Source organism: Calonectris borealis, chromosome 3, assembly GCF_964195595.1.
Source record: "Calonectris borealis chromosome 3, bCalBor7.hap1.2, whole genome shotgun sequence".
Classification (NCBI taxonomy): Eukaryota; Metazoa; Chordata; class Aves; order Procellariiformes; family Procellariidae; genus Calonectris; species Calonectris borealis.
The window spans coordinates 124184299-124205478 of NC_134314.1; the positions used below are offsets into that span (position 1 = coordinate 124184299).

At 41.1% G+C, this 21180-nt stretch overlaps 1 protein-coding gene across 1 annotated transcript in view; it reads right to left on the bottom strand.

The window, feature by feature from the left end:
* BMP2 (bone morphogenetic protein 2) overlaps positions 1 to 21180 on the bottom strand; it is a 204717-nt gene that overhangs the window by 96289 nt on the left and 87248 nt on the right. Inside the window, exon 2 of the mRNA XM_075147733.1 lies at positions 14518 to 14632. The gene's annotated coding sequence lies outside the window, so the exon portion shown is untranslated. The remainder of the gene's footprint in view (positions 1 to 14517; positions 14633 to 21180) is intronic.

Genomic DNA, 21180 nt, shown 5'->3' on the forward strand with positions numbered 1-21180 from the left:
GACAGACACATTTGCAGTGACTTTAGCTGGCCATAGCACTCCATGTTTAGGGCCCTACCTCATCTCACAGTAGTGTTTTACCACCATAACTCATTATAAGGTCAGGCTCTCGGTTTTGTTTTTATGTTTGGCTGAAATATTTTCACCTTACTGCAGTTTATGATTACTTACCAGATATCCCAATGTTTGTCTTTCTTTTCCTAACTTAGTAAAGCCCCTGTGCTAAATCACATCCGGTCACACCTGTTAGATAATGAGAGTCTGAACACAAATATTTTCCCTGGGCAATACCACAGTTAATAATCTGTTCATCCACACAATCACTAACAATATATCTTGTCATTCAACTAAATTTTAAGCGTGCCCAGAAAAAGTGATGCTTCTTGGACTAAGCAGAGAAACATGGCTTTTACTTCTGAGCCACGGGGTGATCCTGGACAACTTACTTGATACTTCTGTGCCTCTATATCCCTACCTGTAAAAGGTGGCTAGTGATGTTTAGCTTTCAATTTGCGACATGGTAAAGCAAATTACTTAGTTTTAGTAATGAACCATAATGCTCAAGACTGTAAGTAAAGTTGTATTTTACAACTAGTGAAATAAATTGAAAACAAGAAAAAGATTTAACTTTTTCCAAGCAGGAAGTGGTCCTTTTAGAACATGGTAATAAAATAAAAATAAAAGGACATGCTTTTAGACAGAGCTGATACAATCTGGCCATAGAGGAAATAAACTTCATTCAGTGTTTCTTCATTTTGCCAAGATCCCATCAGAGCAGCAGAGATACAGCGCTGGAGATCCAACACTGGAGAAACAGCACTTCATAATCCCTTTCAGATTATGTGCTAAATATTTTAATTCCTAGCCAAAGAGGTTGAAAGGTTTGGGGCCAAATCTGAGAAAGAGCTTTTTTATTTTTAACTTTTAAGAATTGTGTATAAATATTGCAATGTTGGAAGGAATGTGGCAAATTTTAATCCAGATCTGAATACACAGACGAAAATTTCTTATGCTTTTCAGTGATAGCAGAGGTCTCTTTCAGATAACTTGAATACACTGGTAGAAAAATGAAGAGCAGTAAAAGCTTGGCTTAACTGTTTATTATTCAAGGTTTCCAAGAATTTCTCCAGCTTATGGATAGGTGTCCTTTCCACAAAGAAGCCCAGAAGGGAGCTCTTGCATTAATATCCACTAACTCCTGCTGTACTAGATAATCAGCGTAACAGACACACACTGCTCAGGAATTCCTCAGCCAGTCTCTCTTGTCTTTACCGAACGATCTAACAGCTAACTGTCAGTGGACAGCAGTAAGAACAAAAGTATTTGATTTGATAGAAAAACGTCACGTCCTTCACCTTCATACTAAGAAGCCAGCTGTCATATCTGTTCTATTCTTAGCTCTGCCTGGTTCCTATTGGGACTACATGGCAAATTAGCTGCCCTCAACTGAATTGCACAGTCCACTCGTACCTGCACCCCTAGCAAATTCCTGTGCCTTTTTTTAGGAGTCTATAGCTCCTTTCATCTTTCCAGCTTCTTTTCCACTCCTGTGGCTGATCAGCAGAGAAAGCAGAAAGTCTGGCAAAAAGAGTAGCAGAGTCCAGCACTAACCCCACGAGAGATGAAGTGGCAAGTGATAGGAAATTGGAAGATTATTTATAAAACACCAAAATAACTTCAGTTCCCCCAGTTCTAATCCTGTTTTTCATCTTTAGGACGAGACCACCTCTATTTGGTTTTTTGGAGATGTGTTTGAGTTTAAGGTTCCCATTTAATTATTTTTAAAAGGCTGAGGGGAATGCTGGAGAGCTCTGAGCTGCAGAAACAAAAGCAGTCTATATTCTCCTCTCTGTGTGAGGCTTTAATGCTATGCACACTACAAGGTGAGCAAGCGGCATGTAACTAAGTCTGGCTGTTGTGTTGAGAAGGCACGGTAGAAGGTGACATCTAGCTCACAGACTAGTCAGTAAAACACAGCATCAGACACCACTTGCAGCCTTTCCTGGGAACACGTCCTGCACTGAAAGCCCATGACACACGGGAAGAGCACACAGCACAACACAGTGGAGGATACCTGGAAATCATAGTCCCAGTCCAGTTCCTCAGACTCTAGTCCATCGCCACTGTGCGCTACCCTTCAGTCACAGGCCTTCTGGCAATGCCATCGGGGAGCTCCGTGTTTATTACCGTCACAGACTGCAGCGCTTTCTTCCTTGCTGAACAGCACAAAATATTTTCATGAAGAACAACTACAGTATTTGTGTCCAGTTTCCCTCTTGAACATCTTTTTTAATGAGGTGGCTTTTAAGATAAAATGTCTCAATTAGGCAACTACTTATTTCCATTAAGAGCTCAGTTTGGCTTGCTTCCCAACAACTTTCCTGGCAGCAAAATTAAAAGAAGTATTGCAATTCAAATAACTGTTTCCTAAAAAATAAATACATCTGCAGTACTTGCTGTTGAACAAGCAGCCAAGTCCAAATATTATCTAGTAATTTTGAGAAATAAAATAAAATATAACAAGTTTCAAGTGAAATACCCCTTCTGCACTCACATCTTTCTACAGTCTCCATTTTCTGTATCTTGAAAATGCAAACGAAGTTTTATAACAAGATGCAAATATAACTTTTTCAGCAACAAATATATCAAATCAGACTCATGTAGCCATATACTTAGCTTCCTCTTGGAAGGAAGAATCATTTTTCAGTGTCTTAGCATGGCAGGATTTATCCACAACCTGAACCTACCAGTTGGTAAGAACTTGTGTGTGAGAATCTGAGTCATAAAGCCCATTCAAAATGAGCCCACTTAAATCTTTTCTAAACCTTATTTAAACCTGTAAAAGACAACGTAGAACAGTAATGTTGGTCTGTATGTGAGAACACTAGCCACAATACTATTACAACTGTTTATGTATTCACCAATATCCATTGAATGGTGTCATGGCAGGCAGTGTAGTTCGAGTTTTACTCCTTTTACTGTTATTTCTTAGCTGTGTTAACCTTGGACAACACATTTCACTTTTCCCTTGTCTGATGAGCAATAACTTGTTACAAAAAAAGGCTATCTTGCTTATGCTTCTGTACAATATCTAACCCACAAACAGCTCTAGTTAAGACTGGAAATTTAGATGCCAATGCGAGAAATAATAGCAGTAGCTCTGCAGAAAATGAGATGCAGAATATCTGGGTGTTTTAAGACAGAAGCTTTCCAGCTCTCAAACTGGCAGGCTCAGCCCTATGAGCTAACATACAGCCCTGCTGTCTGCTTACAGCTGCTTCAGCCCCAATTAAATCAAGTTGTTCATTCACAGCTCCAAACCTTATTTAACTTCACTGTATATCTCTGTATTCACACCAGCATGTAAAGAGCCCCCAGCCAGGGGTATGGTGCAGAACCAGATCCTATCTGCTGACTCTGCGCGGCACCATCCCCAGCTGCAATGCAGATAGTGCTCTCATTCTGTAGGGTTTCTAAGAAAATTTATTTGAAGTCTGAAAGTGATAAAGGGTAGTTATTCTGTATAGTAAACAATTTTCTATAGCAAACAATTACATATTCAGCATCTGCTCATCTTATTCAAAAAAGAGGTTTTTTAAAATAAAAACAGTAAGAACCATATTTAAAGATTCGAAACTCAGAATTTTTTTAACAAGATCTGCTTATAGAAATTGGAAGGCCATTTGTTTCTAAGTTTTATAGAATTGCAAGCATCTCTACTAAATGTTTGCTTGTGTTTCTGTGTAACTGAAAAGAAAATAGTTACAAAAGAACCACCTCACAAACGCAGATTCATGCTGCCAAGATTAGGTACAGCTTGCTCATGGTTTCAGTGCATGCCTCATAGTACTTCTGGGGGCCACAAAACGTACTCTGACCCAGACACTCTAAAAATAAGAAAGTGTGTCAAGCCACAGCCACTGAAAAAAAGCCCGAAAACCTACAGGCAGAATTTTCAGAACAATCAAAAATACCATCAAACTATTTCACACAGGCAACATGTCCATGATGGAGTATTCCAAGCAACTAGTAACAATAGGAAAATGAAAAGAAAAACATAAACTATTTGATGTGGGTTTTCACAAAATAGGGAAAAAACAGGTTTCTCACAGGAATTCAAAGTTAAGCTATCTAGTATCCCGAAGGAGAACTAGCTACTGTCTGTCATCGGTGTGCTACTAACAGTTTATTAGTCTGCTGACATCTCCATCTAGAAAAAACTGGTAAATTGTCTCAGGATGAGAGGCAACAGTGAGTGAAAATGACTTGCTGTGATGTGGTGGTGGCAAGCAGGATTTTTTAGACATCTACACTTACTTTGTGATAAAATGCTTCTAAGATGGTGTCACTTCCCTCCCAGACAGCCCAGCTTTTCTTAGCACCTGATACTGAATCAGTGACCTTCTGTGAATCGGAGCTAATCTCAGGATATGTCACATCTGTAGCAGGAGGAACAGCTGAGCAACACTTGTCCAGGCGTAATTGAGCCTCAAGATTGCAGAGCAGTGTGTGATTAATTGGCTGAAGGATTCCTGATAAAGAGGAAGAGGATAATGACCTGCCTGGGTCAATGGGTGGTGCTCTGCTTATCTGGAAGCACAACAGGCATTAAAAGAAATGCTCCTGATCAAGGTCACAGGGAACAGTGACAGATTCTGTGTGAGTGTGAATTTGAGGCATTTCAAAATCACATTCCATAGATGTGCATGCGGGTAAGTGTACTTAGGAAGAGTATTTTAATGCCTTTTATGGTTCTGGTTCCACCATCATTATTCACAAAAGTATTGCCAGGAGCCTAATCTTGAAAAGATCTACCGATCAGTTTTGCAAGTACTTCCACACAGACTTGGAAAATGTAAGCCTAAACCAAGGCAATTCTCTCTTGATTTCCATGTGGATATTCTAGTTTGTTCCAAGGTCATCTTAGAAGCAAACAGGCAATGCCCCCTCATTGGAAAAGGGGAAAGAGCCACCTGGAACAACTTCTGTGGGCAACAGCAGCGGTGACACACACGTGTGACCGTGGGCTTAAGAACTCCTTTGGCTCTCTAGGACTGCCCAGCTAAGCTGAAAAGAGCGGGTGTCATTTCTACTTCACACATCTGGCTTCGCAGCAACCACGACAACCTCCTTGCTGCACTCTCAGCGAAGGGAAGCCTTGAACATTTCTAAGGATGGACTTTAGAGCAAGTGCTGATTGTAGGTCCATCGCAGCCTTGTGCTTCAGTCCACCAGGAGGCCTTAGGCAGATCAACTACACCTTGTGCAATCAGTTTGCAGCAGCAAAGTTGCTGTAAACATCAGCTGGGTAAGTTCAGGTAAATTTAGCAAAAAGATGCTAAACATTGATTTAAAATAATAAAGACAGCAACAAACAAAAGATACCTCTTTCTAACATAGCAGCAGTCTGTTCTGCTATCCAGAGGACTCCCTGTGTCTTATGGACAGTGCATCTTCTGGTACCTCTCCCTCAACAGCCCAAACAAATTTGACTGTCCAGATGGAAATACCGCAGGGGGTTCACAGTTGGCTGATCTCGCCAGACCTCTTCACAGGGGAGGCTAACTCTTCCCTTCCTTACTCTTTGGATGAACAACAATTTGTTTAGTCAAACAGCTCTCACTCCCTCTTTCCTGGTTTGATAAGAATTCCACCTCCATCGAACAGCTGAGCAGTTTTTTCTCTTAAATTCTAAATATTCATAGAAGAGATTCTATGGGAGCTGAGCTCTTTACACTTCATGACTGCACTCCAGCTGCCTCTAGTCTAATGATACTTTTTCTCATCTGCCACACAGATTTTCATACACTGAGGTTACTGCTCAATTATACTGTTGCTCGTGGAAAATTGAGAGGATGGCAGTTTATTGGAAATAAGTGTGAGGCAGAATCCTACAGGGAAGAAAGTCACTCTTTGAAGCTTCAGTCGGCATCGGTTTATATAGGCCACACAAGAGAAGGTGTGGTGGGTCACCAGCTGACTTATGCTCAGAAGAAATCAAAAGTCATACTCTTTTTGGCACAAATACAAATGGGCAAAGCATCAACTAGAACAGATTTTTAGTCCTTAACGGAAAGTTTTCCACTTCAAATAACCACAACAAGTAGGAAAAATGAGCTTAAAAGTCATTCAGGACTGAAATAGTCAGAACATGAAAAGTAACAACGAACAGTTTGCAACCTACAGCATTTTCACACTTTTTATATTCCCTCTCCAGGCAAATGTGACCATTCCAATAAATGAACTGCATGCTGCTAATTGTATAAGCCAGGCAAATGGGAGTTCATGGTTTCACACAGTTGTCCCATCCCTTGACAGGCCCATCTGGCAGCACATATCTTCTGAGCAGACTGGAAATGGCCAAATTGCCATGAGCAATCCATAGCCTCACCCTGAGAAAAAAAAACAGAATTCAAACTGGGCTGCCCTTGAACAATGGCATGAGTATTGCCCATCTCCAGAGAGAAAGGATTTGGCTACTTCCTGTTTCGCTCAAAGAAGATTTATAGCTGATCATCATACAATAAGTGCTGGGTGAGGGTTATTAATCCTTCCAAACCCACTTCACAGTAGTGACTAATCCAAACTTATTTGGTGCATAAATCACAGGGTACTAAAGCATTATGTTTTCCCTCCTCTTTGGCTGTAATTCTGAATCCTTGAGGGTGTTCTTTTTCAAACCCCTAATCTATTTATGTGGCTCCAAACGTGCTGAGCTGAATTCTAATTTATAATCTCACTTCTTGCTCATGCAGCACTTTCCCTCTCCCCAGCACCTAGCTTTCAAGTGTCCCACTTTGTAGTGCACTGCCCTCCGATGAGTTCTCAATAATAGAGCTCAAATCCATCTCTAAAAGCAGCTCCCCTGCCGAAGCTCACTTAGTGCTACAGAGCACTACAGAGCCCTCATATACTACTGAAGCACAGAGCCGAGAAGATTAACTAAGGGAATTTGCAAGGTGGGACACATACAGAAAAGCTCAGCAATATTTCTCTCTGAGCTTCATTCTCATACAAATAGCTCAGATACATTAAAAATACAAAACAGGTTATAGAGGGCATTCTTCTTTGTGCTCTGAGGACTATGGTGTTCTCCAAAATAAAAAGTGATGAAATGCACAGAAGTGGTCCTCTCCTCCTCCCTTAGACACGGCTGTTCCCTTTCATACTGAAAAAACTTACATGACCAGAGCCATACACAAGAGTAAAACGCTTCTCCCAACGTGTGTTTTAAATGTTTGCACAGCAGGGGATGTCTGTTACTACTCATTTGCACAGCAGTATGCACAGTGGCCCCTGATTTTGTTTGGTGAATCTAGACGTTGCTTTAATGTAGTTTCTTAAAACCTTGTTATGTTTTTATCTCTTTTCTTACATTTTCTGTATTTCTGTTGGGAAACCTAGTCTGGCCAAAACAGCATGTGTAAAACATAGGAGTTTCATGTTCTCAGAGTTAATCAAGCTTTTACATGAAGACGTGCAGATTGCTAATATTCTGATGCTGCTATTTTAATTCATGTCGACCTATACATAAACTGTACTGCCGTAAGTGAGGTCCTTCTTCCTGCAGCAACTAGCTGCCACACTTAGAAACTTGTAAAAATGCACGTGATTTGGCCTCCTATTATGACGTTGGCATTTATCATAAATACACTTCATCATAAGAACAACAGGCTCTTCAGTTTCCTGTAGAGGAGTGCTTGGTTTTTCACGTCCGACAGTACTGTTACAATTCACCAATCTAATCTATACATAGAATACAGTCATCAATTAATCCAGCCTACAACTCTGATTCAAAGATTTTATATCACAGAAAATTATTCCACAGATTCTCTCTACTATTAAAAAATTGGTACATTTTATTTTCTTTTATGGTCTGTATTTGTCATGTTTTGCTTCTCTTTGAGCTTCTCCATTAGACCAAGTAGGGCACTAATATAAAGAATTTTCTCCCTCCCTTACTATCTTTCCATTTTCTCTTAGACAAATCAAAGTGAGTTGAAGTATAGCTGCAAAAGCTATGGTGGTGAAAGTTTTTCTAACCAGTAGAAAGCCAACTGCTGCTGCTCACTGCCAGACAGGGCAGCTGTTTTCTGAAACAGCAGTGTGAAACACAAACTAGGAGCTTTTGTTAAGACTCCATGGCAAAATCCAGGTAGTCACAGTAAATTCCCTTTGTGAGCACTGGAGAGAACAGGCACTTCAAGACAAAAGTAATCTCATCCTAAAGCAGACATCTAAAATGGGTCACTTGAATCATCCTCTAAATTCCTCCTTGCTCATTATAACAGGAGCCCAGGATAAGCAACACAGATGGAGATATCAGAATTGTAGCTATTTCCAGCAGTTTCCATCCAGGCACTGTATGTATATATCATCTACAGTCTTCATTTGTCTAGAATAAAGAGACAAAGCCACAGCCTACCTAGGGTTTGAGAACTGGGAAGCCACCTGCACTGGGAGAAGGGACATGTTGGTCTTCCTAACAGAATGAGAAGCATCCAAGAAAAGTCTGGCTTTAGATTAACACCTCTCTCTTCTCTGGTATTTTTCATCTGTGGATCTCAAAATATGTCACAAAGCAAATCAATGTTATTATTCCTGCTTTACTTGTCCAAGGTCATCCAGCATAGGCACAAGCTGAATTCTAGTGCTCTGAAATGCTGCTCAGTACCACAAGAGCCACACACTCTCCCCTAAATAACCATGAGAGTAATATTATCTCCAGAAATATGGAGATGGAAATTTGGGATTCACGGTATGAATCTAAAACTAAGTTTCTAAGATAAATGAAAAGAAAATAAGAGCAATAATAGACGTAAATTAAATAAGAAGCAACTTATCTGGACTGGTTTTTTAGGCATCTGTCTTGAGATTTGCAGTGCAGAAATAACATCTCTCTGACATCACAAGTATGTACTTCTGTGCATTGAGAAAATCTTGCTGTTTATTTGGATCTTTTGAAGTCTAGTATCAACATAGCTTCTTAGTCCCCAGAGTGTCCTCAAGGTTTGAGATGTGTATTTTTAACTTCTGTACTTACTGACATTCCATTCACGCTATTTGGCTGTTCTCCCCATCAGGGCTTCATCAGCTATCGCTCTGATTTTGGCACCACCAGGCTTATTTGCTTTACCATTTCCTAAATGTCTGTGTGAAGAGGTGTGGCCTGCTCTGCCAATTAGTTCACCCACACAAAAACTGTGTTAACTGAAGAGCTAAATCTCTTCGAGTGCATTTTCCTATCCATGCAATCAGCATAAACCAAGGAAATCATCAGTTGAGGCAGCACTGATGCTCAGGCCAGTTTTACACACCATGTTCTACATGCCTTGCTGGCCACGCGCTGTAATACCTACAGGCTCTTGCTGACCCCACTTCCACACAACAAGCTCACCTTCACCTCCAGGATTCAGCCACCCACATTGCATCTACTTGGTCCCTGAAGCGCACACACCCACCACGGTAGGAAGTGGAAGTAGGAGGTAGGAGGGAGAAAGCCCGTGGGGGCAGCATGAAGCGGCAGCTCAGTGTCAGCGGGCATGGGGAGGAGCAGCACCCTGCCATTCGCTTGCAGTGCATTGCATCCTCCTCAGAGACGTACTCCTGCGGAGCTCAGAGTACACAAAGACTACTGTTTGATTCCACTTTAAAAAATTTTAGCTGTACTCAAACAACAGGCTCACTTAAAGCTTAAACAATTCCTTAAAAAATTCCTTTGCATCTGTCAAATTTTTTTTTGCTGGGTTTTTCAAATCATGTTGCCAAAAAAGGAAAAAAAAATTGAATCAAGGAATTTGATGGTTGGAAAAGCCAACATTTTTTAGTCTGAATCCAGAGTATTTTAGAAAGCTTGTTATAAAAACAGGGTGATGCAGGAAGAGGATAGAAAGTGCTTCATTCGTAATTTATACTGATGTTGGATTTCAAGGGTGCCATCAGGGAAGCATGGGTAGTGCCTGTCAAATAAAATGTCACCATTCGGTTTTAATAAGGCAAAGAAGATTCAGGGCTTTCAGGGCCTGGTATTTTACGCTACCATCAGAAATCAAATGCAGCCAGGAGACAGCAGTCCTCAAGATAGCACTGCTCGAGTCTCTATGTTTCACACCTTGATGGTGCATTGGACAGGAAGATTATGACCACATGGAATTTGAATTCAATCTCATTGGCAACAGTTTTGATGACAAATAACTATTTTCCCAGCAAAATCCTTCCCTCTGTATGACAGTACTTACAATATATCCATCCTGAAACTGTATGGTAAAGTACCAGACAGAAGCAGGGCCTGGTCCTGGTAACTACCTAAGAATAAACACAGTTTGGAAGTCAGCACTGTCCAGGTCATTGCGTGTTGTCCTTACAGAGCTAAATGCAAAGAAGAAAAGCAAGCTGGACACACCAACCAAGTTGGCAGGAGCACAGGAATTTTTTTTAGCTGCCATAAAGACCTACTGAAACAAGAGCTTCCCAAATCTCTGCAGGTATGTCTGTGACTTTTCCATCATCAGTAGCCTGCTGCTTAGGGAAGCAGAGCATTAGGCTTTCTTTAAAGGAGTTTTAAAAGCCCCTCTGTTCACTTTCAACTATTCATCACAGTCATTTGAAGTTCTCTTTTGCACCCCTCCTTCTTCTTACTCACATCTGGTGCTGCGTATTACTACGTTGCAACCATAAATAATGAAGGAATGATATGGAGATACTGGATGCTCTGTTCCAGTGTCTTCACAGCCAAGCATTCAATAAAGTTCTTACGTTTCCACTACGATAAATATATAGAAGAAGGGGGTGGAGGTACAAAGTTCCCCATTCTAGAATACAGCTTTTAGATAGCCCTTTATTAGCAGGGTCAGCAAGCACATAGGCTAAAAAATAAATAGCATAGTTTAAAAAGAGGATTTTCTCCCTCAGTGAGTACATTTGCATTGAAAACTCCAGAACAGATGAGATTTAGCAAAAGCACTTCAGGAAGGGATGATCTCTGTCAATAGTTGGTCTCTTGGCAAAATCTGGCATTTGCATCTCCTATATACAAGAGGCTGAAGTGGGAGAAGGCTGTTTTCAATTATCTTTGCTCCAGACACATGATAGGACAGTGTGTTGTCCCAACACATGAACTTGTTACAAGGTTACACTAATCATATCAGATAGTGCTCTGCACTTGGTGAGCACTTCTGCAGCCATGTGATATTCCACCGTTCTCGATCTCTGCTGTGCAAGCACATCCTTTCCCATGACTGATTTGTCTGATTATGGAAATGGAGGGGAAACTGCAACCAGTTCTGCCATTTTTCCAAATGACAATTGAAATTACACTGATAGCATTAGGCCTGTTACCTTCCATTTCCATCTTCACCAGACGCTCTTTACTGCTGGTGTACGGATTCTCTGGAAAAGAAGCCTCTTTAAGTGGAGACTTGAAGAAATGGGGTTTGGCCAGTGGTCATTAAATGGTTCTTTAAATGCACGATTATGGAAGATGGCATTTCCAGTGGTGTAGGTAAACTGTCCAAGTACAAGCACTTCAAAGTCTAGAAGGGAGCTGTGAAAACGACGTTAATCTTCTTTCAAAACTCGCCTTTCTGTACACTCATGGTGAAAAAAATCTCCTGAGAATAAATACATTAGGGCCTATCTTCTCTGTAAAAATTATTTTTGGTTAATCATTAAGGGTAAATATATTTATTCTGGGTATTTTCTGATGATGTTTTTGAGTTCCAGTGTCTTCAGGACAAGTACACCACTGTAGAATCTACATACTGGTGAGAACTAACCACAGAAAAATGTTACGGTTCTACCATTCACAACCCCATACAAACCAGCTCTCGCACACAGCTGAAAAGAAATGAATCTCAAGAGCTTGTCATCACCTCTACAGTTCCCAGGGAAATCATGAGAAATCTTTTCAACGGTCTCCGTGGATGTTAGGCCCTTACCTTTCTTGACTGCCCATCTTAATTTCTAAACCTTGTTTTACTGAATACCGACTTTAAAAAATTACTTGTGTCCACATATAGGAAGTTGCCTGCGCACTCGGAGAGCAAATGGAATACATGAAACTCAAGAAAAAGGCAAAAGCTGTAGAAAAGTAAGACAGTAAAGCATTTGGAGTACATCCTAGCAGGGAGGCACTCAGGGGTTAAACTGGACTACAGTGAAAGAAATCACTGGTGAAGGATTCATTTATTTACATTCCCATTAGAGGAGTCTACAAAGTCATACATCAACAGAAACAAACCATTTTAGTACATTCATTGACTGAACATCCATCAGTGAACATGATCTATGCCAGCATGTCTTAGGAGTGACAAGATATTATTATAGTAGTGCCAACGGAGGAGGCGGGCAGGGGAACGAACAAAAGGGAGCGCTGATCCTTGCCTTAACAATGAGCCCCTATTCTCTTTCACTGCACCTGAGCTCCAAGGCTTCAAAACCAATGAATGTTTTTCATTGGCCACTAACAGATATGCTGTGGTTCGCTTCACGCCTGGTGGTATACTAGTCCCCGGTGGTGTACTACCCCATTTCCTTAAAAGGAGCCCTTCCTCTCATAGCATCTCTTGACTACGGTATCACCTCTGCTAAATAAATGACATCATCTCGCTCATCAACCACACGCAGCTTTACTCCTTCCTCCTTCCTTTCTGTTTGCACTCACTGTTTATTTTTTTAAGCACCTAACCCCCTATTAATCCACCAGGCAGTACAAAAGATCCATTTGTGAGAGACAGAGATTAGAGCTGTAAGCACTCAATCTTTCTGTGAAACACCTGTTTCATTCAAATAACCAGAGGAAAAAAGCAGAAAGCAGGACAAGCTGCTGGTGGAAATGGAGCTGGGAGAAAATTCCTAGTGCGATGAGAGATACCAAATTTCGGACAGTGGTCTTCTTGCCTTCTTCAATCAGTAGTGCAGAAAACACAGGCAGCATCTACAATATCAAACTCTCCTGCGTGTGACACTGGTAGGCTCACTATTGACCATGTCCCTGCTCTTCAACGCTTAACAGAATGCAGAAATGACTTAACTGAAATATTTTCTGCAGTTATTTTCTTTATTATTTGTTCCCTTTGCCCAAAATTTAAACTAAAAGGGCTTAATCGGAAATATTTCAACCAGCTCCATTTCTGAAACATCCTCAGCACCAAAACTGGACCCTTCCATTGTCCTAGGTTTTGTGTTCTTTCTTCCAACAGCACCAAACATCTGTCTCAATTTTGAAAAATGAGTACTTCAAGAGAGCATGAACATGGCTTTGAACTTTCGTAATCATTTTGGTCAGTCATATAAATGTAACAGCAGCCTTTGCATACATAAACACATACAGAAAGGGTCAGTAACTAGATGGCTGTTGGATTCATCTTCTTTGAATACAAAGGTAAGTGACAATATACAAACAAAAATACCAAGTGGCATAGCATGGCTCTGAGTCATTCTCTCTCTTTCATGAAATGAGAGAAAACTATATACCAAACAGATTGTATAAGCACCACAGGCAATAACTAAAGCTGGAGGAAGGCCAAGCTACATTAATAGCTGCTATTTGATCTAGTTCAAGATCCCTAAACACCCAATACCTGATGAAGTCAGTGGAAAGGCTCCTATCAATTTCAAGAGGTGCTGTACTGGGCCCAACAGGATTGGCAAACAATAGCGCATGGAACAAGGAACAGAGCTGACGCTATAGCAATTAAGTTCATCACCACACTGGAAAGCAGGCTGTGGTAATACTCCCAGTAACCATATTTCAAGACTGATCAGCTTTTCCTCTTTCCAGAGGAATCTGTCCTCTTGAGTACTTTTAAGCCTCTGAAATCAATGGGATTACTCAAGGAATAATGTACCGCAGAACCTGAATATTTATGGTAAATCTACCGCAGAGATTTCTAATGTACTGTGATCCAAGAATTCTAAATAAAACATCAACAATGCAAAGACAGATCTTCAGCTGATATAAATCAGCTGTTTCCCTTTCAAAGCAACGGAGCTGCAACAATCTGCCACTAACAAAACCACAGCTTACCATTTTCAAAATTAAAATAATTTTTGCTGTATTTACAGCTAAGCGCAGACCCTTGCTTTTATTTTCTTACTGTATAATAATAGCTCATTTCTTGTAAAATAATAGATCACTTCTGTTGCTTCAAAGTGCAATTTTTTTTGCTTATTGTAAAACTGTAGGCATTGTAAGAAACTATTTAGATTCCAGTTGGTTTCTTTTAAGTTGCACTGCTTATACATTAGTAACTTCTTTAAGAAGTCCCCAGGGGAAATGAAGCATGTATTACATAAGCAAGTGTATAGACAGGAATAATATAAAACACACCTTTTCCCCTCTTTTCTAAACTCTTTTTGGAACTGATTCTGTTAAAAACACATAGAAACAAATACATATATGTGTGTGCGTGTAATGAGTAGATGTGTATGTAAGATACACAGCTATATCTATCTACATATATCGTTATAGTAATAGTCATCCTTTCATACGGCTCATCAATAGCAGGTTTTACTCACCTGATGGGCAATTTGCCATCGGGGCCGTCCTGTCTGTCAGCACACCTTATCTGCCATCATGCCTTTCTTCAGATCCGTAGTTACAAGTAAGAAAAGGTTGGATATCTGTCTCCTCCTAAACACAATAAAATTAAAGCTGTAATTAGCAGCCTGCCCTGGACAACCAGGTTACATTCCACTCCAGATGTAGAGCCTGTGCAGAAGTGACAGGCCCCTGGGGACCATACGCGAGCCAAAAGGAGAAAGCTGGCCCTGATGCGTTCAAACTCAGAACCAGACTAAAAATAAATGAGAGCGAAGCTCGTCTTTCCCTCAGGAGGCAGAATTATAGAAAGGAGTTCACGCTTGGATGACACCAGGATTCCCACAAAGTACGCCGGTATGGAGAAATCTGGTGTCAGAAAAACGAACTCACATAAAGTATTTTCCTACTGATATGGACTAGTTCTGCTGAGGTAAAAAAGATGAACAGAAACAAAACCAACAAAATATTATTACCTTTCTGAAATAGGAGATTTCAATAGTTTCCCCCAAATTGAAGGAATTAATTAAAAGTACTTCAAATGTTATTAATTCTGTTAATTCTGTGTATACACTGTATACGCCTGTGCCCTGGGATGGGGCTGCTGGAACCAGCCAGAACCGGCCAGAACCGGCCGGAACCGGCTGCGCCCCGCTCTGTGCTCTCCTCACAGCGCGGCCGACGCCCGGGCACCCACAGCCGGCCAGGGAGGAGCAGCAGCGCTGCCATTCAAAAATAATGAGAAATTAGCCACAAACGGGTCCTGAAGATTTTTGGGGAAACGGGGCTCCCAGCGGTGACTGAAAACCGCCCCGTTCCGTGTTGTCACTGACAATCTGCTGCACCTCACCCGCCTCCGCCATACAGCCCCCAGCCTGGCGCGCTGAGGGTACTCCTGACACCGGCAGCCCAGGAAACCCTGCAATCTTAAACTTCTAGCAGAAATTTGGGTTCGGTGATGCTACTTCTTAGCCAACAGAGATCATCCATCTTAATTAACCAAACTCAAGTAAGCAGCTATGTCAAATGAATTAGCAACATGCACACAACCCCATCACACATATTCTCGTTAGAGTATCTGCGCTTCAGCTGACGGATCTATCATTAATGCACACATACTTTAGCTCTGCTTATAATTGAAACCTTACTTCTGGCCAGCCATTTGGCTGGGAGAGCCAGGAGAACTACTTTTTCCATGTTCACAAACATCTCCGCTAGTCCTTGGTGTCACCACCTGATTAGATCTCTGGCACTGCTGGCTCCTCTTTGGCAACAGGGAGAGCATCGTCTCACCAAGCCTGTGAGCCTGCGTTAAAACTTGGACTTGGGGTTAAAGGCAGAACAGAAAGAATGGCAGATGTCCCACGTAACAAACTCGCTTTTCTGCAGATCAGCTGGTTTTTCCTTAGTAAAAAGGAGTAATTAACTAATGAGATCAATCGAGAACACAGGGTACCTGAAGCTACTGTTCCTTCCAAACCTTGCCTACATATTTGAACAGTAAAAGTGATATAAGAAACCAGATATGAGTCCCTGGTTCCACCAAACCCTCCTTGAGCCGACAGAGTTTAGCTGCTGAGCTCTAACACAGAGAACGTGTGAGCACCGCACAAGTTCACACCTTGGCCAAACCGGGGCAGACGCATGGGATGCAAAAAGTCCATTCCAGTGTCCTGATTTCCAGTGATTTTTAAGGCTCTTCTCTGAAGCAGCTGTAACATTTTAATGTAAGCAAAATAATGTATTCTTCCCTGTGCTCAGTCTCAGAAACTGCTGAAGCATTTCTGCCGATCATTTCCAAAGAAATTCAGCCTGAAGCAGACCTCAGCATGTACGATTTCAGCACGCATGGTAAAAGTTTAACAACATTAGAGGCTGCCACAATGGAAATTGTTGGGCATCACTGGTTTCACTTATAATAATGAAACTCGGTTGAAAGCTAGGAGCAGTTTGTTGCTGTAGTTTTACATAATAAATACCATTTTTTTGAAACCAAATTGTTTTACAGAAACTGACTTCAGCTAAATGTTTTAACTTTCTGAGTTGATCTTGACTCATACGTTTTATTCTCACCATATCACTGTATTTCATTGTTTCAATTTATACATACAGTACATGAAAACAAATGTTAATATATACCACGTGTGCATACTGTTATACCCTATTCAGTATTACACTGTTATGCTATACTATATGATAATATGTAAAATCAGTATTATCAAATGTCGTATTTTCAAATTTCAGAATCAAAATGTTTTGACACCTCTGAAGTGAAACTTCCTAGAATATCCCCTGCACAGCGAGTGCCCTACTCATTCCAAACTCAGTGAGTGCCTGACAACCCGATAGGGTATGCAAACTCCTTTTGAAATTTCAAATTTTACTTCAATAGAGAAAATTCTAGTTTCCAACCAATTCTACCAACAACGCATAACACCTAAATGACCACTTTGAGACTCCAAAGTGCTTGAGTAAATAGGTCAGCATCTGTGAAAATGAAACATCTGGTTAATGAGAAAAAAAATGGGTTTTCTTCCTCTAACATTCAAAATTGTGAGGTTTTTGTTTGTTTTTCTTTAATACTGAACAACTTGGGCCAGAAAAAAAGGATTTAATTAGCAATGCTACCATTGGGCAGTTTGTACCTGTGTTCCTGTCATTCATCTGGATGTTTTGCAGAGCTTAAGTTATTGAAGCTTTGCAATTTGTGTAACCTGTTCACATACAAAAGCAGAGCAATTGTAACAGTAAGCTGGAAATATTTTCATGTTTTGTTCTTAAACACTAGCAGATGCCTCCCCACATATCCATGGCCTTCTCCAAGGTTCTCATCACTGACTCTATCCCCCAATCTCCATCATCTAAGAAATAAGATTCATAAAACCATGACCACAAAACTAAGACCCAAAGCTTGCTACGAGACATGCAGGGTTCGGCTGAAAATCAAACATTCTCAGAGGAGTAGCCAGAAACCTCGTCTTGTGCAGCACGTCTAGAGGTCATATTGGCACAGAAGGAGGCCGAGGCCATCACTGGAGTGGATGAGAGGGCCTCCATCTATGGCGCAGCAGAAATTGCCCTGGCTTTATCTTGTCCTGTGTTCCAACAAGTTTTTCGTTCTTTTCTCACATCTGTCACCCATGCTGCATGGACAAATCTGCTCCTCCCTGCTCATTCCTTACACCATGGCATCAATGGCAACAGTGCAAGGCAGGAACCATCTCTAACTGATTTTTTGAACACAGTGAGTATCTTGGGGCACTTCACTAATATAAGCCACAGTTAATGGAAAGCACCCTGCTATCTTCAGCATGCTGTTGATCAGGCCTTAATACCACATTTAATTCAACCCCGTAAAGATAAGTTTTGATTCAAACTCATAATGAAATACAGAGCCCACATTTAAGTATTAGTGTAAGGTAATAATGCACATATAAATGTACATAAATACATTTATTACTTTAATATTTTACAGACATCTCCCTTATGTAAATATACATTGGATGTTCTGTGCAGTTTATTCACGGCAGGTTATTCCATACGCAGCTCCCTGCAGTGCCTGCTGGTAACATTCACTGCTTCTACTAACAATTCATGAACTGAACAACTATCTGCATATTCTCCTTCGGGCTGCTAACAAGGCTGCTCCAGTGCTCATTCTTCTATTATTACCACACAGCCAGTTCCCTTTAGACTTTAAAAAAAAAAAAAAAAAAAATCTGGGAGAAAATAAAAGCCATATGGGACAGCTCTGCTGCTGGCACGGATCATCCTAACTCCACTGCAGTCAGTGGGCCAGATCTTGACATCGTGTAAATGGTCACAGTGCCAATGAAACCAAAGCTCTTCTACCAACATCCTACTTCTCCACTCAAACTCCCTTTTTTTCATCTAATATCAAGAACTAGAGTCCATCCAGTCCTCTGGGCTGGCAATTATGATTATTAGCATGAGACTGTGGTCATCTTGGGACAAACTTCTATCTGCAACTGCTTTTGTAAACACTTCCTTGGAGGTGCAGCTCCTCTCCTGCTTTTTAGCTAGACGAGAATTGTCTATTCTAAGCTGCATCTGCTCCAACAGCAACAAATAGAGACAGAGATCTACAGCTCTCTTGGACACCTGTGTCAGATGGCTTCTCCCTTCCAGGTAAATAACTCAGTACTCAAATCTCCTTTTCATCACTTCCTCCATGATTGCTACATGTCTCCTTGTTTGACTTTAAGGCTTTCCACAGGCAGACCTGTTGTCCACTTCTGCTGGAGAATGGTTTATATTAGCGTCTCCATATGTATTGGGGTGGTAGACGGTGTCTTAACTTGTCATAGGCTGCTGTTTCAGAAAGCTTAATAAACTTGACTGAACAACAGTCTAAAAAAGGAAATAAAAGATTTAACAGGCTGGTATTTCTACCCCCTTCTGCTTTCTAAGAAAGACAAAATAAAAAACAAACAAGTAGTGGCCCAAACTGGAGCGCATGCATAGCTCTCCCCAAGAATGCTTCCCCATTAACTCAGTGCTTGTCTGTATTACCTATGAACCAACATGGTTTCAATTTAGCTTCTTATTAATCTTGCGCATTTCTTTCAACTGCTATTTTAAAAATAGAAACTTCATGTTGAACATTTTAATAGCATTAAGTTTCAAAGGCAACAAGCTGCTGTACTGATTTTTTTTCCAAAAACTTTATTGCCAGATGTAAGTACGTGTGATTATTGATATTCTTTGTTTTCCCACAGGTTTCTCTTTTCCTTATTAAACAACATATCTGTAGTTAAGCAGCTCCATGAAAGTTTAGTGAGGTCCATGAGAAATCACTAGTCACTAGCCCACAAATCCATCTCACCTAACTTCAGGCACTTCACTAAACTGCTTAAATTAGGAGTTTACCTACACTGAACTCCTCCTACAGTCAGTAGAAACGACTACAGGACCATGAAGACTGTAGGTACTTGCATCCCATCTAAATTTCTGAATTGCTTTTTGGAAGTAACTATTTTTTCTTCACTGACTACAGAGGGCTCCCAGGGCCTCAGAGAAATTAGGTCTCCAACTTAATTACCTAAGAATCCAGTGCAAACTGGGGTGACTCCAGACTCTGGGGTCCTCAGCAGTATCAGCAAACAGAGGACCTGCCAGGAGCACGTTTTAGTTTCTAGCCCATGTATATATAATTTTAAATAAAGATAATGGCTATACTGCAGTTGCAGTAGACTACCTCATGTTAATGACAGTTTCAATGGTCTTTGGGTAAGATCAAAAGCCAAATACAGTAAACAGAAATACAACTGAAGTTTTGGTAGGTTTTGGTGCACATCAGCTTTGTGTCTAGCTCTGCTCAGCCTTCTCCCTCCCTCACAGAGAAAACCTAACAAAACCAAGCCACAGAAGCCACTGGTAACTTAGCCATTGATTTCATAAAGAACAGGATCGAATTATTCTGAGCAGAGACAAGTCTGCTAAGAAAAATAGGTATTAGCTCACATGGGGAAATATGGGAATGTAAAAAAAGCAGTGAATTCCCACCCATCATTTTTGCCGTCTGGCAAAAGGTGGCAGTGGATAGTACTGACCCTGGGGAACTAAAGGAAATCTTCCCATACAGCTGTTAAATACTAACTGGGTGATCAGTGATCACACTAATAATAACATTTTATTAGCAGTTTAAGGGATTCCTTCCCACCCACATCTGATAGTTCCCATCTCTTCAAAGAGGCTGCAGCCACACAAACAGTGGATTCAGCATCCAGCACAGCTTCTTCCACTGGCAGTAGCTCTGCTCCAAGGCTCTGGCCCTTCCCCCATCACCTCCAATAACTCATTCCCACCACCCTGCCAGGCGTTTCCGTTCCTTTCCTTGTGCTAAATGCCAAATCAGCTGTTTATGTAGCTGTGCTCTGAGGGAGCAGAAATTTCCAGTGAGGAGATGGGAGCAATAACCTTGGTTTCTATCAGTGTTTTCCAAGAGTTGCCAGGGGTCCTTACAAGGTAAAATAAACAATCCTAATCTCAAACTGTACAGCTTCCCTAATACACAATACGGACAGGTAAAGGGAGCATTAAAAGACTGAACTATTCTTTCTAGTATGTAGGAAAAAAGCACCTAATGGGACTGATCCAAAGCCTGCTGGAAATCAGTAAGTGGACTCCCACTGACTTCAGTGAGCTTTGGATCTGCTCTACAAAGCCAGCCAGCTGCAAAAGCTGCTAGAGTCAAAGGAAAATACGCTACGAAGGAACAGTGGCCTTGTGGTTGAGGTACTGGCGTGGTTTCAAGAGACTTGGATTCAGTCTTCAGCTCTACCATTCCTGACCCTGTGCAAATAATTTCATTTCTCTGCACATCAGCTTCCCTTTCGTAAATCTAGGTACGTAACCTAACGAGCTCAAGTGTGGAGAAATTCAGGGACGTCTGAGACAGGAGACAAATGCATGGAGACACTTACCAGCACCATCTCCGCGGGTGTAACTCTTCCTCTACCCCTCTATGGGCCCAATAAGGTCTGTTACCCCCACAACCCACTCACAAAAGCGAGTGTCAAACCAGTATCATCATTTACTCAAAGCTCGCTGAGCGCACCTGGAATCCATGACTACAGGTTTTATCGACATGTCCTTACCTAGCTGGCTGGACGCTGAGA